At 41.1% G+C, this 16,805-nt stretch overlaps 1 long non-coding RNA gene across 3 annotated transcripts in view; it reads right to left on the bottom strand.

Moving 5' to 3' along the window:
- LOC144308088 (uncharacterized) overlaps positions 1-16,805 on the bottom strand; it is a 478,315-nt gene that overhangs the window by 262,512 nt on the left and 198,998 nt on the right. The window lies entirely within an intron of this gene.

Below are 16,805 nucleotides of genomic sequence, written 5' to 3'. Positions count from 1 at the left end.
GCTGTGCCTGGTACCTTTAAACTAATTTGTACTAGATTTACTATCTTTTTTGGCCCAAGAAAGTTATTCCAGTTTTTAAGTCTTGAACTTATTACCAGACATTTTGTAGCAAAGGAAAATTGGTTCTAGGTTTGGGGATTTTAACTCACATGAACTTCATTTCACCCAAGGTTCTTCTTTATCGTCCTTGGGTAAAATAAAATTATGTGAAAATGTTCTTATAGATAAATAAAAGCTGACAGAATAGAAAATAAATAGTGATGGAATACACTAAGAAGTTAATAATGGGGAAACATCAAGAAATCTTTTCTGGGCGACATATTTGAAGACTGGCCAAGGTTGCTATTAACTGGTTTTGGACTTCACTATCCATTGTTCAGGGGAAACGGTTTACACTCTGCTCCCATATACCCAAATGTTCAAGTGGTCTACAATCTGATTTATACTTTGTAAGCTCACAGACATCCTAAAGAGCTTGTCTGATGTGATTCTAATGTAGAATATATTTTTAGAAAGCAGTTAATCAAATTTAAGAAAGCATAATTTGAAAGACAGCTATATTGATTTTTTGTAGCTGATGTTTTTAAGGGATCTTAGACTTAGACAACATTTTCTCTGCAATGCCTTCCATTTAAATCCAGATAACATACAGATTTTTTTTTTTTTAAATTTCATTTATTTATTCATGAGGGACACAGAAAAAGAGGCAGAGACACAGGCAGAGGGAAAAGCAGGCTCTCTGTGGGAACCCTCATTCGGGTTCCCACAGGGTCTCCTCTCCAGGACCCTGGGATCATGACCTGAGCCAAAGGCTCAAGCACTCAACCACTGAGCCACCATCACCCAGCTTTCTTAAACAACAAATGATGTTATAGATATTGTATGAATAGAAATAATTTTTGTGATTAGCTAATGTTTGCCTATAAAACAGAAAATGACAAAACCAAGTTGGTTCTTTTTACACAGATGCACACATATACTGACTTTTCTTTCAGAAGATCTCCTTAATGTTGAGAACACAACATCTCCTGACTCATCAGCTTGTATGTCTTATTCTCAGTGACCCTAAACAAGGGTGTCATGGTGAAGAACTCACTCTTCAATGAAGATACAATTCTGGGCTCTGAGAAGCTGCACTACACTACTTACTATTGTAGAAAATCACTGGGAGACTTTGTGCCTGTCATTTCCTTTAATGTATATGTTAGTTCACATTGAAAAACTGAAGAAAAAGAATTCAAGGTTTCCATATATTCAACCTCTCCCCACAAAGGTAACTTAACCAAACTCATTGTTTTTTGTTTTTTTAAGATTTATTCGCTTATTTGAGAGAGAGAAAACATGCACATGCACAAGTGTGCAAGCAGGGGGAGAGGCAGAGGGAGAGGGAGAGACTCTTAAGCAGATGCCCCGCTGAATTTGGAGCCCACAGCAGGTTTCAATCACAGGACACTAAGATCATGACCTGAAATTAAGAGTTGGATGCTAAACCACCCAGGCGTTGCAACCAAATTCACTGTCAATAACTGCAGCATTCTAGAAATTTTTTAACTCCTGCTGAAATTCCCAAGTCCAGCCTTGTCACCTCCACAGCCTTCCTGCCTCTCCATTTACCCAAACCTCAGCACCTACAAATCTTAAGTTACACTCACAGCTGCTCCAAATGCCATTCCATAAGAATGCCCCGAAGTATGAATAGAATGGGAATATATAATGTGTTAAACCTCTAGTTCTGCTGATTTATATTTTCAGGTTTTAGTGTGCAGACATCACCTACTCCCAGTAAAATGCTACTCAGGAAAACTAGGTCTCCATGGAACCCAGATTCTGAGAAGCAGAGTAAAAGGAATGTGGCTACTCCTCCCAAGTAAAGTCCCAGTAGGTCAATAAAAAACCTGTGCCCTGGTTAAACTCTGTAAGCTTTTATTTTTTAAGAGTTCAAGGTCCTGTTCTACTTGTAGAGACGTTGCATAACACTCAGGAACTAACCAGAGATGATAAACTCATTTTTCATACAAATTCCTCCTTTTCTGTTCTCATCCTTAAACTTTCATTTTGCCCTACCATTCCCCTATTATTTCTTTTGTAATTAAAAAAAAATTTTTATTCAATTAATATAAGACATTTTCTTTTGAGAGGTTTAATATTGTTTAAATTGAGCAATGGCACACCATAATAAAAGGCATATTAAAAATCCTGCTTTACCACTTACTAGCTGTGTGATCTTGGGCAAACCACACAACCTCTCTGTTGTTCTTCAGTTCCCTCTGTAATATGGGCATCGTGCTATCACCTATCTCATGCAGATTTAAGGAATGAAAATATGTAAACTACTTACAGTGGTGCCTGGCATGGGAAAGGCCACGTAAGGGCTGGGGCTCAGTATTTTTCAATTTCTATTGTAATAAGATCACTTCTTAATCTAAGTGTTCAAAGCCACATCTTCTAGCTCTCTTTCATCCAGTGCTACAAGACCATACCTCCTACCTTCCTCAAAAGTCCTTCTCAACCATGATAACTATTTCTCCTCTACTCATCTTTAAAAGCAGGTGATGCCATTTAAAGGCACTGTGATGTCGTGCAGAGCAAACTAGACTGAGGTCTGAGAAGGCTAGGATTTTGGTCAGGGTCCCAGCAGGAGAGAGGTACATTTGAAGGGGTAACTTCAGAGAATTTAATGAATGAGGTGAGTATAAGCAGAGCTGTGAGCAGACTTAGGGAACCAGCAAGGGAGGGGAAGCTCTCACAGACACATAGGAGTGTTTGCTTCCTCTCGCTCAAATGCCTCATGGTCTCCCCTTTCCTCCTGAGGCGTCAGCAGCCTCCTCCTCCCTGGTCATTGTTGGAAGAGGGTCTTCAGGGGCCCCGGGGTGGTTTAGGTGGTTGAGCATCCAACTCAGGTCATGATCTCAGGATCCTGGGATCGAGCCCCTCGTAGGGCTCCCTGCTCAGCAGGCAGCTTTGGCTTCTCCCTCTCCCTCTCCTCCCTCTGCCACTCTGCCAACTTGTGTTCTCTGTCAAATAAATAAATAAAACCTTTCAAAAAGAAAAAAAGGAAGAGGGTGTTTGGTTGTGCTCTGTAAAAAGTCCTGTGATTTTGATATAATGAGGATTTTTTAAAAACATTTTTTAAAGATTTTATTTATTTATTCATGAAAGATGGGGGGGGGGGGGGGTGGGCAGAGACACAGGCAGAGGGAGAAGCAGGCCCCACACAGGGAACCTGATGTGGGACTCGATTCCTGGTCTCCAGGATCAGGCCCTGGGCTGAAGGCGGCGCTAAACCTCTGAGCCACCCGGGTTGCCCTATATTGAGGACTTAGGCTGCTATGGTCTCCAGCCTCCAGCTGAACAGCATAGCCCTCCTTGCTTTCTGCAAAATAACTCTTATGAATGATACAGGTTTAAAATGATACCATTTTAAAATGATATCATTTTATCAATTTATCATTTAAAATGGTATCATTTAAAGTGGTATCATTTTATCAATTTTAAAATGATAAGTTTAAAATTGGAGCCTGCAGGGCTACCTTTCACAACACTGTTCTACTGAGCCAGACCCACTCCCAACTGCCCATTGGTACCGTCTCTTCGATTTAAAATGTGTCTTTCTCATCTCCTGAGTGGCTCAGTCAGTTAAGCAACTGACTCTTGATTTCAGCTCAGGTCATGATCTCAGGGTCATGAGATCAAGCCCCAAATGAGGCTCTGTGCTCAGCATGGAGTCTGCTTGAGGTTCTCTCTTCCTCCCCCTCTGCCTCTGCCCCTCCTCTCACATGCACATGCATTTCTCTCTCACTCTCTCAAATAAGAAAATAAAATCCTAAAAAAATAAAATAAAATCTCTCTCTCCCCAAATGTCTGGTCCTCCAGCTGCATTCTTGTGAAGCTATCATTCAAATTGGAGACCACCAGAAAAGTTATGAAGACCTGTCCTCTCCCATGGGAGCCTTGCAAGTTCTCCCTCAATGCTCCATATCCTTATCATCTCCTCTGCCTTCCTGCCGGCCCTCACTATCCTCTTGAAGATGCATTGGCCTGAGCATCGGAGTTCTTGTTTTATGGTGTTCTCATTTCATCTACTGAAGAACCACCTCTGGCTATTGTGGATTACAGAACAGAGCCCAGAGTTTTCAAGGTTCACCCACATCTGAACCCAAAGTATCAGCCCTTCTCATTTTCCGACATCATGCTCCATACTACCCTTTACCCAAATTTTAGCCACAAAGGTATGGCATCCATTTCTAAAATCTACCATGCACTTGCTATCTCATTCCTTTCACTGTCATTCTTCCTTGTAGTCCAGAATCTCTCCTTACCTCCCCCAGCCCATCTGGCATCTTGACCTGACATCTTCCTTATTATCTCTGGGATAGCAGATCAAGCATTCCATTCTCTTAGTTAATCTGGCAGAAACCATCCAACCTCTACATCATCACAGCCCTCAGTATTTGCATAACTAACCCCTGCCCTCAAGGGTGGAGAGTGAGAAAGCTGAGTGTAACCCCATGAGAAGTTAAATTCCCTCACAACAGAGAGCACAGCAGCATCGTGTCCCCATCATGCTTAGCACAGAGTGGACCATACATACCTTTTTGCTGAACAATGATGCCCTGGTTACTCTCACCTTAGGCTTCATATAATTTTTTTTTTCACAGCAGAAAGCACAGCAGCATCTTGTACCCCATCATGCTTAGCACAAGTGCCCCCATTTAATAAAAATACTTCATAAACCCTCTCCTATGGGGCTTGGCCCTAAAAGGGCACTAAAGCAGGGATTTTTTTTTCAGAACTGTTCACTCTGTCTCCAGGCCTGTACAACCTCAATGATATTATTATAATAAATTGTCAATAAAGGGTTCACTGTACTAACAGGGGGATGAATAAACATTTTAAGTCTTCACAATAGTCAAATAGGTGTAAGAATAGCCAGGACAGGATGATTATGTACATTGATCGGGTCACTGCTTCTCAAAAAGTCTGACCTGAAACCTGCCCAAAATGTTCTCAGGCCATGATGAGGCATACATGGAAAGTGGCAATATGGGGCCCCTGGTAGCTCAGTAGGATAAGCATCTGACTCTTGATTCAGCTCAGTTCACAACCTCATGGTCATGAGATTGAGCTCCACGTCAGCCTGTGCAAGGGAGTGGAGCCTGCCTATGATTTTCTCTTTCTTCCTCTCCCTCAGCCCCTCTCCACCCCCACCCTCTCTTTAAAATAAATGATAGATAGATAGATAGATAGATAGATGAAAGAAAGAAAGAAAGAAAGAAAGAAAGAAAGAAAGAAAGAAAGAAAGAAAGAAAGAAAATGGCAATAAATGTTTAGAATATTTTAGAGAAAGTAACATTGTCAGAACACCAACAAATTATGTGTTTCATATCATTGAGCAGTGCACAGACCAGTTCAAGTATTATCAGTCTTCCAAGGAAGGTCCTAGGATGAACTGGAAAGCAAAAATCAAACCCAACAGCAACCCATTCCTTGACCAGAGACTTCGGGAAGCACAGTCTTACTGTAGAGTTCCCAATGGGAATAGCACAGATCTCTACCCCAATCCTCCTCCGGTCCTCAGAGGAGCACCCTAGGAGACTCTGCTTCTCCAAGAAACCTGTCCCATCTCCATCTGCCTTAGGGATAAGAAGGTTTAGGTGAATAATTAAAGTTGTCTTATTGTTAGCCCATGGGACATGCCACCAGGTACAATCCACCCAGGCATTCCAGAAAGGAACAGTGTGTAAACCAAGTGATGGAAGAGAGGCCCACTGAGAAATTTGTTCTCTTGGTATGCTCTCTAATGCAAGAGGGACAGATTTCAAACAGCCTTCATTTGTTCATTCCTGTTACATGCTAGGCAGGGTGCTAGAATTCACTGTAAAAAGAGAGCATAGGAGGAAGAAGAGGAGGTGACAATGACCAACAATAACGTCATAATGATGGTAGGCATTCTGAAGCTTTACTACCTACCTGTAACAAGGCTGAGGGTTTCCTCACTGAAGGCACAGAGCTCCCCTGGGACGTGGGGCTCAAAGCCCAAAACTGGAAGCAAGCTAGCTGCTCCTCTCAGCCTGACCAGGGAAACTGTTTTCTAAAGTGGAGGGTAGGTCAAGCAAATTCCCAACTCTAACTCCCATCCTCTAATCTTTGAACCAATGAAAAGACACAATATAAATCAGTGTGGGTTCAATTCAGACAAGCTGCAGGTATACCATCTGCACTTCAAGAGTGCATCTGCATAAGGAAATATAAATAAAATCATAAAGGTAAATGTTAACATCAACATATAGATTCGCTTAGATACCAAGCATTCAAAGCACTGACATCGATGAACTTCTAGAAATAATTTCTATAAAGGGTATTATTTCTGACCAAAAACTAAAAACATTCATCTGCTAATTATATTAGATAAAGCTCTAGAATGGAGACTGCTAGATGGATGGAAAGGTGGATAGATGATATACAGATGATAGATAGATAAATAATGGATACATAAACTATAATCTTGCCAAATGGCTCTGTGATGAAGACCTGATACTCATTACTTTAAAGAGCCAGCCCAGGGGCAGAAATGTCATTTAAAAGGAAAAGAGAGAGACATCTGAAATAAAAATAAAATATCCTTCATAGATACTTGAATGTACTTTCATTTTCAAAAATTAAACTGATGGCAATCATGCTAAGATCTAAATCCTCAGCAGGGCTTAGAAAACCCATGAGGCGTGTGGGCCCATTAACCAAAAGAGCCTTAAGCTTTGGGGATAACAGTATCTGTAAACAAACAGATTTAAGAAACAAAGTTGTCCAATTTCCTCTGTCATGAGACTTCCTAAGAACAAGCTCTCTTTAAAGTTAAGGAGAAATTATGTTCATTAGCTAAAACATCTACCTGGCACCAAATCAGCATCGTGTCCCTAAACTCTAACTTTTATTTACTCTATGTATTTATTTATATCCTAGTTCTCTTCCCAAAGGATCTGAAAGACAGGGGTAAGAGCTATTAAGGAGAAAGCCACATTACTATTTCACTGTTATGCTTATCTATGATAAGCCATTGCCTGGATCCCTAAAACAGCAGAGCACCACCTGAAACAGCAAAAGGGAAATGTAAGCATTATATAGTAGTCTAAGCTGGCATAGAGGGAATCACCCTTTCTGCAAAGACATGGCAGGGTGAAAATACATACCTCCTCCAGCTTGGGAAGGAGTGGGAACTGGGTGGGGAGATATGTCCAGGTGTCAGACTTGAAGAAGCAATCAGAGCTTGAGTCATAAATGGAAGACAGTAACAAAATGATCAGGGAAGCATTTCTTATTCTGTGCACTGGGATTCTAAGGCTCATGAGAAAACAGGAGGTGTGGCCTTGAGCCTATGTAAGATGACAAAGATAGTACGATCCTCTTAGGTAAAGCAAAATATTCACTGGCTCAATGATAAGCAGATTGGTCATCTCCCCAGCCCATGTCAAGCAGGAGAAAACAGTTGTCACAACCCACAGAAAAGCTGGGCTACACCTGTGTGCTGAATATGTAGGCTCTGGCTTTATTCATTTCTTGGTTTGGAACCTGAAACCAAGAAATCACCATGAAAACTCAAGGAGGACCAGCAGAAGGAAATATAATATTGCTCTAAAGGACACTTTCACAGTCTAGAGAGGGGACACAGGACTGCGTAAATATTTTTTACAAGTCTTTTGATGAGCTAAGATGAAAGGCACCACAGGAAAGAAAGGTATGCCACAAACTGGAATTAGCGCCTGAGGACAGACTTCACACCATCTAAAACAGACAGTAAAAAAAAAAAAAAGTAAAAAAATAAAATAAAACAGACAGTAAAACACACTTTCATACAAAATAAAGAGAAACAATACTGCAGTAACAAGACACTTAAAAAAAAAAAAAAGCAGTGAGAGAAACCCTATGTAGAATTTTACAACTGCACACATATGCACACATACATAAATTTATATATGTTCATCTAAATAAAAATTAAACTGAGGAATTGGAAGGGCTTCAGTTTCCAGTAATACAGGCTTAGGTTCAAGTCTGCACTGAAGACAGTGAAGAAACAGGATGGTGTATATTCTCTAGAATTACCAGAAAACACAGAAGAGCTCACAAGCCAGTGGAAGCGTCCCAGGCTGATTTTTAGATGAACATATGCAACCAGATAAGAAATCAGACATCAGACACCAAAGCCACTTGTGTCCTCATGTCACTATGATGGAGGACTCATACCTAGCCTTTTGTTCCCAGGCCATGAAAAGCAATGTCAATGACAGAAATCTCGTGGGGCTTATCAGAGACCCTGTCCTGAAACCTGGTAATCCTTAGGGCTACAAGCTTCAGATGAGAACAGGGAGCAGAGCATGGGAGCATGACCATCCTCTCCCTAGCCAGAGGACTTGGATCTCAGCGGGAAAAAAAAGAAGGAAAGGTAAACATGTGGACATTGTGGACACTGACCCACTCTGCCTAACTCAAGAAGGAAGAGAAGGATAGGCCCTCTCATGTTCCTATTCAACACTGTTCTGCAAGTCTTAGAAAGCCTTCTAATGCGGGCATTATATATATGCATATATACATACATATATATATATATTCAAATCATAAACTGACAAGCAAGTCTGGCAAGACTTTTGGACACAAGATCAAAACACAAACATGGAAAGGGTCCCTATATGCCGCCAAAAATCAACTAGAAAAATAATACATTGAACAGTGAATTAATAATAGCAGTGAACAGTGTAAGTCATCTAGTCATATATAAAGGAGGTAGAAGGTCTATAGAAAAAAGTGATGTGGACATAAAAGAAGATCTAGTAATCTCACCCCTAGGCATTTAGCCGCTGAAAGATGGAAACTTATGTATGTGCATGCATATAGCAGCTCTATTCATAATCACCAAACCCTGGAAGAACAGAAATGCCCATGTGGCGAATGAATAAACCAAAGATGGTGCATCTTTACAGTGTAACACTGCGTGGCAATAAAGTAAAATGAGCTACTACCGCACACAACAGTGTGGATTCCTCATGAGTGAAGGCAGGCAGTCCCAGAAAGCTATATATTGGTATGACCTCATTTCTATCATTCTCCAAGAGAAAACTACAGTGTTGGAACACAGATCCACGGCTGCAGGGGCTAGGGGCAGGAGCTCGTGAATGCAAAGGAGCAACATGAAGGAGTTCTGGGGATGATGGAACTGTTCTATATTCTGATTTGGGAGGTGGCCACATGAATCAATATATATCAGTTAGATTTGACAGAACTGTGCACATCAAGTCAATTTTATCATGTTAATGCAGAAAATCAAATGTAAAAGTATAAGAACAGTTTTTAAGAAGAAGACCTTAAAAACCATCTATGACGGGATAAGAACATGATTCAATATGGTATAGATGTCATTCTCCCCCAAATTAATGTATAAAATTACTGGATTGCACAAAAACCCAGCAGAGTTTAATTAAATTTAACAAAATGAATACTAAGATTCTTACAGAAGAATGAAGACCTAGGTATAGCCTTCGGAAGACAATTTGAAAGGAAAGATGAAGGACATTTCCTACTACATACCAAGACTTCTTGTAAATCTCTAGTAATGAGAACAATTAGGAGGTGGTACAGGGATAGTAAACAGAAACTAAAGGAATGACACGGTTATGCCAGGAGCTTACTAAGTACCTATTCATCTATATAGACAGATAGGGATAGGTACAAGGATAAAGATATATACAGGCAGATACATCCATACATACATTTATTTAGATCTCTATCTTGCCCCAGGCACAAAAATTAATTCCAGGGATCCCTGGGTGGCTTAGCGGTTTGGCGCCTGCCTTCGGCCCAGGACGTGATCCTGGAGTCCCAGGATCGAGACCTGCGTTGGGCTCCCTGCATGGAGCCTGCTTCTCCCCTGCCTGTGTCTCTGCCTCTGCCTCTCTGTCTCATGAATAAATAAAATCTTTTAAAAAAATTAATTCCAGTGACATTAAAGTCCTAATTGTGAAAAGCAAAGCTCAAAAAGAGAATATGAAGAATTCCTACGAGTCAATAAAAAAAATAAGCAGACAAAAAATAAGCAAAAGATACGAAAAGTCAGCCCCAAATCGCCACGAGTAAAATAAAAATGGAAAGAGACGCCTGGGTGGCTCGGCAGTTGGCCATCTGCCTTTAGCTCAGGATGTAATCCTGGGTTCCAGGATTGAATCCCGCATTGGTCTTCCTGTGTGGGTCCTGCTTCTCCCTCTGCCTGTGTGTCTGCCTCTCTCTATGTCTTTCATGAATGAATAAATAAAATCTGGAAGGAAGGAAGGAAGGAAGGAGGGAGGGGGGGAGGGGGGAGGGGAGGGGAGGGGAGGAGGGGAGGGGGGGAGGGGAGGAGAGGGGAGGGGGGAGGGGGGAGGGGAGGGGAGGGGAGGGGAGGGGAGGGGAGGGGAGTACAATTCTAGGGCAGCCTGGGTGGCTCAGCGGTTTAGCGCTGCCTTCAGCCCAAGGCGTAATCCTGGAGACCTGGGGTTGAGTCCCACATCAGGCTCCCTGCATGAAGCCTGCATCTCCCTCTGCCTGTGTCTCTGTCTCTGTCTCTCTCTTTCTGTCTCTCATGAAAAAATAAATAAAATCTTTTTTAAAAAATACAATTCTATTTTACATCCAGCAAATGTGCAAGAAATGTAAAAGTATGACATACAAAATTTTGGGAAAAAAAAAGGGGAAAGACTTTTTAATGGACTTTTTAAGAGCAGTTTTAGGTTAACAGCAAAATTTCAGAAAGCACAGAGAGTACCCATATACTAAATCACCATCACAGTTAGAAGCCTGCATCAATGTGGTACTTTTGTTACAACTGATAAACCAATATTATTATGTCATTGTTAACTAAATCGTATCATTTACATTAGAGTCTTTATGTTATACATTCTATGAGTTTTAACAAATGTATAATGTCATGCATCCACCATTATAGTATCATGCAGAATAGTTTCACTGACCTAACAACCCTCTACATTCTACTTACCGTCCATTCCTCCTGCCCAACCCCTGACAACTAGTGATGTTTTTAGTGTCTCTACAGTTTTGCCTTTGCCTTTTCCAGAATGTCATGTAGTTGGAGTCACATAGTCTTTTCAGATTGGCTTTCACTTAGCAATATTCATTTAAGCCTCCTCTATGTCTTTTATGGCTTCATAGCTCATTTCTTTGTATCACTGAATAATATTCCACTGTGTAGATGAGCCAGTTTATTTATCTATTCACCTACTGAAGAGTAACTTCGTTGCTTTGAAAATTTGGCAACTGTGAATAAATGGACTTTTCATATACCATTGGCAGGAAGACAAAATGCCACAACTACCTTGGAAGATAAGCTGGCAACATTGAGCAAAGTTGAAGGTGTGTACCCACAGAACTCAGAATTTCCATTCCTGAGCATACACATCACAGAGAAACTCCTGAACAGAAAAATATTCATTTAACACTTTGTGGAACAGGGGAAATTGCAAATAAACTAAAAATGTGCCAATAAGCAAATTGGAATGGGACACAATTCTCCATGAGCCTCTCTCAAATGGCTGCACACATCCTGTCACTGACAGCTTTTGTTCTGGACTGTTTGTTCAAAGCTATGGTACAGTGAACAGCCTCAGAAGACAAAGAGCATATCTTCCTCTGGAGCAAAGTCTTGGCAGATTGGCTTACTGCTCATGAGAAAATAGGTGGGTTTCCTAAGTGTGGGTTTCTCAGCCTGTGACACAGACCCACTGCACATGTAGCATATACGTGGACCCCTCTGCGTCGCTCCTAGAGAACTCCAGGGGTGAGGACAACCAGTGCACATGTGAAGCTCATGTGCACCAAAACTTACAGGGCAGCAGAAAAGCTTTATTTTTTTTTATTTTTTTTAAGGTTTTTCACCTTTTTTTTTTTTAATTTTTATTTATTTATGATAGTCACACAGAGAGAGAGAGAGAGAGAGGCAGAGACACAGGCAGAGGGAGAAGCACGCCCCATGCACCGGGAGCCCGATGTGGGATTCCAGGATCGCGCCTTGGGCCAAAGGCAGGCGCCAAACCGCTGCACCACCCAGGGATCCCCAGCAGAAAAGCTTTAAAAAAAAAAAATGAGGGAGGCTACTGCGACTCTTGATTTGCTGCCCTAATGTGAATATTCATACATTTCATTGCAGTTTTAGTTCATAGTTCATAGTTTAGTTCATAGTTCATTTAGTTCATTAATAGTTTCATTGCAAAAAAAAAAAAAATAGTTTCATTGCAAATGTGTTTGGCTATGGTGTGCTTCCTGAGGCTGTGCTGGTGGTAGGGGATACTCAATGGCTTTTGACCATATTCTACTTTTCCAACATCTGGAAAATTCCCCAAATCCCCTAGCCTTCAGGGTTTGGCATAAGGAATTGTACTCTTAAAATATTCTTCCAAGGGGATCCCTGGGTGGCTCAGCGGTTTAGTGCCTGCCTTTGGCTCAGGGCGTGATCCTGGAGTCCTGGGATTGAGTCCTGCATCGGGCTCTCTGCATGGAGCCTGCTTCTCCCTCTGCCTGTGTCTCTGCCTCTATGTGTGTGTGTGTGCGTGTGTATGTGTGTGTGTGTGTCTCATGAATGAATAAAATCTTTAAAAAATATATACATTCTTCCAAAATTTTATATTTCCTTCATAATTGAGATATAAAAATGAAGTGGGAAAGTTCTAGCACTTTTTAAAAAAAATTTTATTTATTTATTCATGAGAGACACACACACAGAGAGAGAGAGAGAGAGAGAGAGAGAGACCGAGAGAGAGACAGAGACACAGGCAGAGGGAAAAGCAGGCTCCATGCAGGGAGCCCGACATGGGACTCGATCCTGGGTCTCCAGGATCGTGCCCTGGGCTGAAGGTGGCACTAAACCGCTGAGCCAACTGGGCTGCCCAGCTCTAGCACTTTTTTTTTTTAAGATTATTTATTTATTTATTCATAGAGACACAGAGAGAGGCAGAGACACAGGCAGAGGGAGAAGCAGACTCCACGCAGAGAGACCGACGTGGGACTCGATCCAGGGTCTCCAGAATCACGCCTTAGGCTGCAGGCGGCGCTAAACCGCTGCGCCACCGGGGCTGCCCACACTTTTTAACACAGAAAACCAAACATGCATTGTAAAATGCATTGTAAAATGCGTGTGATTCCCCACAAAACAAAGAACACGGCATATGGAGAGGGGCCCTCAGAAGGGCCAGATCAGCCCACTGTCCGTACATAGTCTCATAGTGGCAAAGATAATCTGTATGCAACTGCTCTTCACTCCCCTCGGCCCCATGCTGTGTCCCTCACATGCCTTCTCTCTAAGGGCTTCTCTGCTGAGGCTCTGATATGAGCCAGTTTGAGAATCAGCTCACTGCCACACAAAGCAACCCAGAGAAGCAAGAAGTGGCTGCCCCATGAGGGAAAATGCTTTATTGTTGAGGTGGAAAACAATCAAACAAATGCTCCCCCTCCTCATCCTGGCTCATTGATCCTGAAAAATCATGATGCGTCCATGACTTTACAGACAGACTCAGCAAGTAGTCCCCAATGGTGGCAGTCAATGAGATACATCATTCTTGAATTGGTGTCCCCTGTCTTCCTGCCTGACTCACTTTGTTCCTGTCTCTCCTGTGGTGGTGGTGGGGGGGGGGGGGGTCTACTCTCTTCCATAAAACATCCTACATAACCTTTTATCTCAGACTCATTCTTTGGAAAGTGTAAGCCAAAGTAGATTTCACATCACTCTCATAGGCTTCCATATTCTGGAAGTAGCATCTTTCTTAACTAAAAAAATCAGTAAATCAAGATGCTTTCTCCTATGCATTTTTGCACACCATTTTCTACCTGTGACTGTAAACCCCCCCCCCCCGCCCCCGCCCCAGAGACCTAGTTTCTTCCGAAGCACTCATCTTAAGTCCAACAAACCTGTCTCAGCTTTGGTCAAACAACCCAAACTGATTAGTTAAAATATACCTATGAATTCTGGACATTTTAATATGATAGTTCCATTTAACTTATGCTGTTGGGCACTGTTATTAAAGGTAACTATACTTTGCTAAGAGAGTAGATCTTAAATCTTCTCTTCTCACCACCGAAAAGAAATGGTAATTACCTGATACGATGGAGAAGTTTGCTAACACTACAGTGGTAATCATATTGCAACATGTAAGTGTATCAAATCAATTTAAGTTTGTACACCTTATACTTACACAATGTTAGATGTCAATTATATCTCAATAAAGCTGGAAAAATCATAATTTATGCTTGTCGGTAATGGAATGATTTTTTTTAGAGAGGGTTCCTGCTTTGCTTCTCTCTTCCCAGTGATGAGTCTGTGATGATGTATCTGAATTTATCTGACAATGGTGACAAACACCAACTGACTGGAGGCCTCAGCTTCACTTCTGCGATGAAGAGGCAGAAATGAAGTAAACTGACCTTCCAGAGAAACAAAGCTCCTGGCCTGGACTCCTTTCCTCTGTGTTCTCCTTAATGCCTTGCACAGCACAAAACCAAATCCAAATAGCAGTAAGTAAACTACTCTTGCTGTCCCTCTCTGACCTTCTGTGTCAGCACTAATTTTAACTTTTCTTCCTGCCTTCAGCCATGTTTTGTGAAGCAATAAATAGAACTAAGTGTCTTTTTAGGACATTTTTATTATGGCATATTTTTCCTGCCTCCTGCCACCTTATTATGTTATCTTGCCAAATGCCAGAGAAACATGAAACAGACGCTCCAAACAGGAGACATCACAGAGGGAATTTCCCTTCCAGCAACTATGACAAGGAAGCTCTCAGAACTCCACTTTGCGTGCCAGTCATAGGATTTCGAGGCCTGAATGTACAGTGGAAAAAGAAGCTCACGAGAAAAATGTAGGGTAAGTTGATCTCTGTGGAATAACACAGAATGAAAAAAAAAAAAAAAACACAGCTTGGCAATTAAATTTAAAAAAGGACATCAGAGGTCAAATGCCTCCAACTAGAAATGCTATGAGACAGTCTTCAAATTTCTTCATGGAAATGGAAACAACTATTTAAAGTGTTGTTGGAATAACATATATTTTTGCAGATTTTCTCCCTTTGGGTGGCATGGCTACAATACATTTCAAATGAGTTTTCTATCTGAGATGTTTAGCACTATAGTTTTCCATGGTGATATACACAAAGTCTTAGCTCTATGCTATGTGAGTAAGAAGAACAAGAATGAAAATTAGGGATGGAAAACAGTAATTTATAAAGTCCTACTTGATTCATTAAATTTATTTAAGACAAAGCTACTGGAGTATTTGTAATCTGAGGGAACTCTGTGCCTCTTTTTAGAAATACAAACAAGAATAATGAAAAACATAGCTCACAGGCATCCAGTTCAAGAATGCACACTTAGCACATATTTTATATCATTTCTCTCTTAAAACTTTTTAAATTGATGGTATATGAGTGATTAAAATAACAAATCCATGACAACAAAAATTTTATGGTGTGAATTTATTAACAGATGTGTGATTTCAACAAGATTCTAGCTCAACCACAATACTCCTGACATCTGGGGCTGGGGATTTCTATGTTGTGGGGCTGTCCTGTGCATCGTAGGATGTATAGCAACATCTCTGGCCTCCACTCAGGAGATGCCAGTAGCACCTTCTCCTAACCCCCAATTACAACAATCCAAACATGTCTCCAGACATTATCAAGTCAGATGGAGAGCAAACAGTCACACAGCTGAGGGAGAAGATGCAGCCTAGAAGATTTGTAGATGGCATGAAAATGTGAGAGACAGGTGAGCCATAATCAGAGCACTGAGGACTCAGAGTCCCAACAGGGATGCTATGGTGCAACTGAAGATCCAAGTACAGAAGGAGACAAAAGCAGAAACACTGGGATTGAGTGAAGTTCTGCAGGAAGAACAGTAGATTAAGTGCACACTACATACTCTCTCCCATGCACACACACAATGTCTCATCATGTATACACATGCTCGCATGCAAACACACTCTTGCACACACTCACCTTCTCTTTCTCTCTCACACACACACCATACACATACACACACACACTCTCTACAGGCAGAAAAGTATGCAGCCAAACATATCCATTCCTAGGTAAAAGAGAGTTCTGCAACAAAAGTGAATAAACAAAGAATTCTACCATCTAGGGAAAATATCGTAATTCTAGCACTGCAACACCTGCCAACCCAAATTGAAGCCTGCCAGCCAATAAGTATCTTCAAGGCATGGAGCCTTCAACCTCCTTTCTGTTGCATAATGGGTTGAGCAAGAATCATGAAGCATTTCAGGAAAGCTTGGATTGTGAAAGAGAAAGGCTATGATAAAAAACACTGAACACACAGAAACGGAGATAAATGGCGGGGGATTAAAGAGAAAAAAATCAAATTAACATGCTCAGACACATTTAGGAAGACATTTCCTTCAAAACAAAAATAAAAATTCTTTAATAAGAAAGAAACAAATTTTAAAAATCAGAAATAAGAGAATACTGGAAATTTAAAAAACATGATAGCCAAAATGATAAGAATAATCCAGAAGATGAAACTGACCAAAAGAAATTCCTAACAAATAACAGAGAAAATAGAGGAGGAGATTTTCAAAGAAGTAACTTTTTAAAAGTTTCCCAGAATTGAAGGAAAGCAAGTGCCTCCAAATAAAAGGAGCCCAAGAAGCACTGAAGAGGGGAAATAAAATGATCATCACCCTGGTACAACTATGAGAAATTCTAGAAGTGATGATCTAATATGCACATTAAAAACAAGGCATGGGGGATCCCTGGGTGGCGCAG

Source organism: Canis aureus, chromosome X, assembly GCF_053574225.1.
Source record: "Canis aureus isolate CA01 chromosome X, VMU_Caureus_v.1.0, whole genome shotgun sequence".
In the NCBI taxonomy this organism is placed as follows: domain Eukaryota; kingdom Metazoa; phylum Chordata; class Mammalia; order Carnivora; family Canidae; genus Canis; species Canis aureus.
Note: the sequence above shows the minus strand (reverse complement) of the source record. Positions and strands in the feature narration are given on the sequence as shown.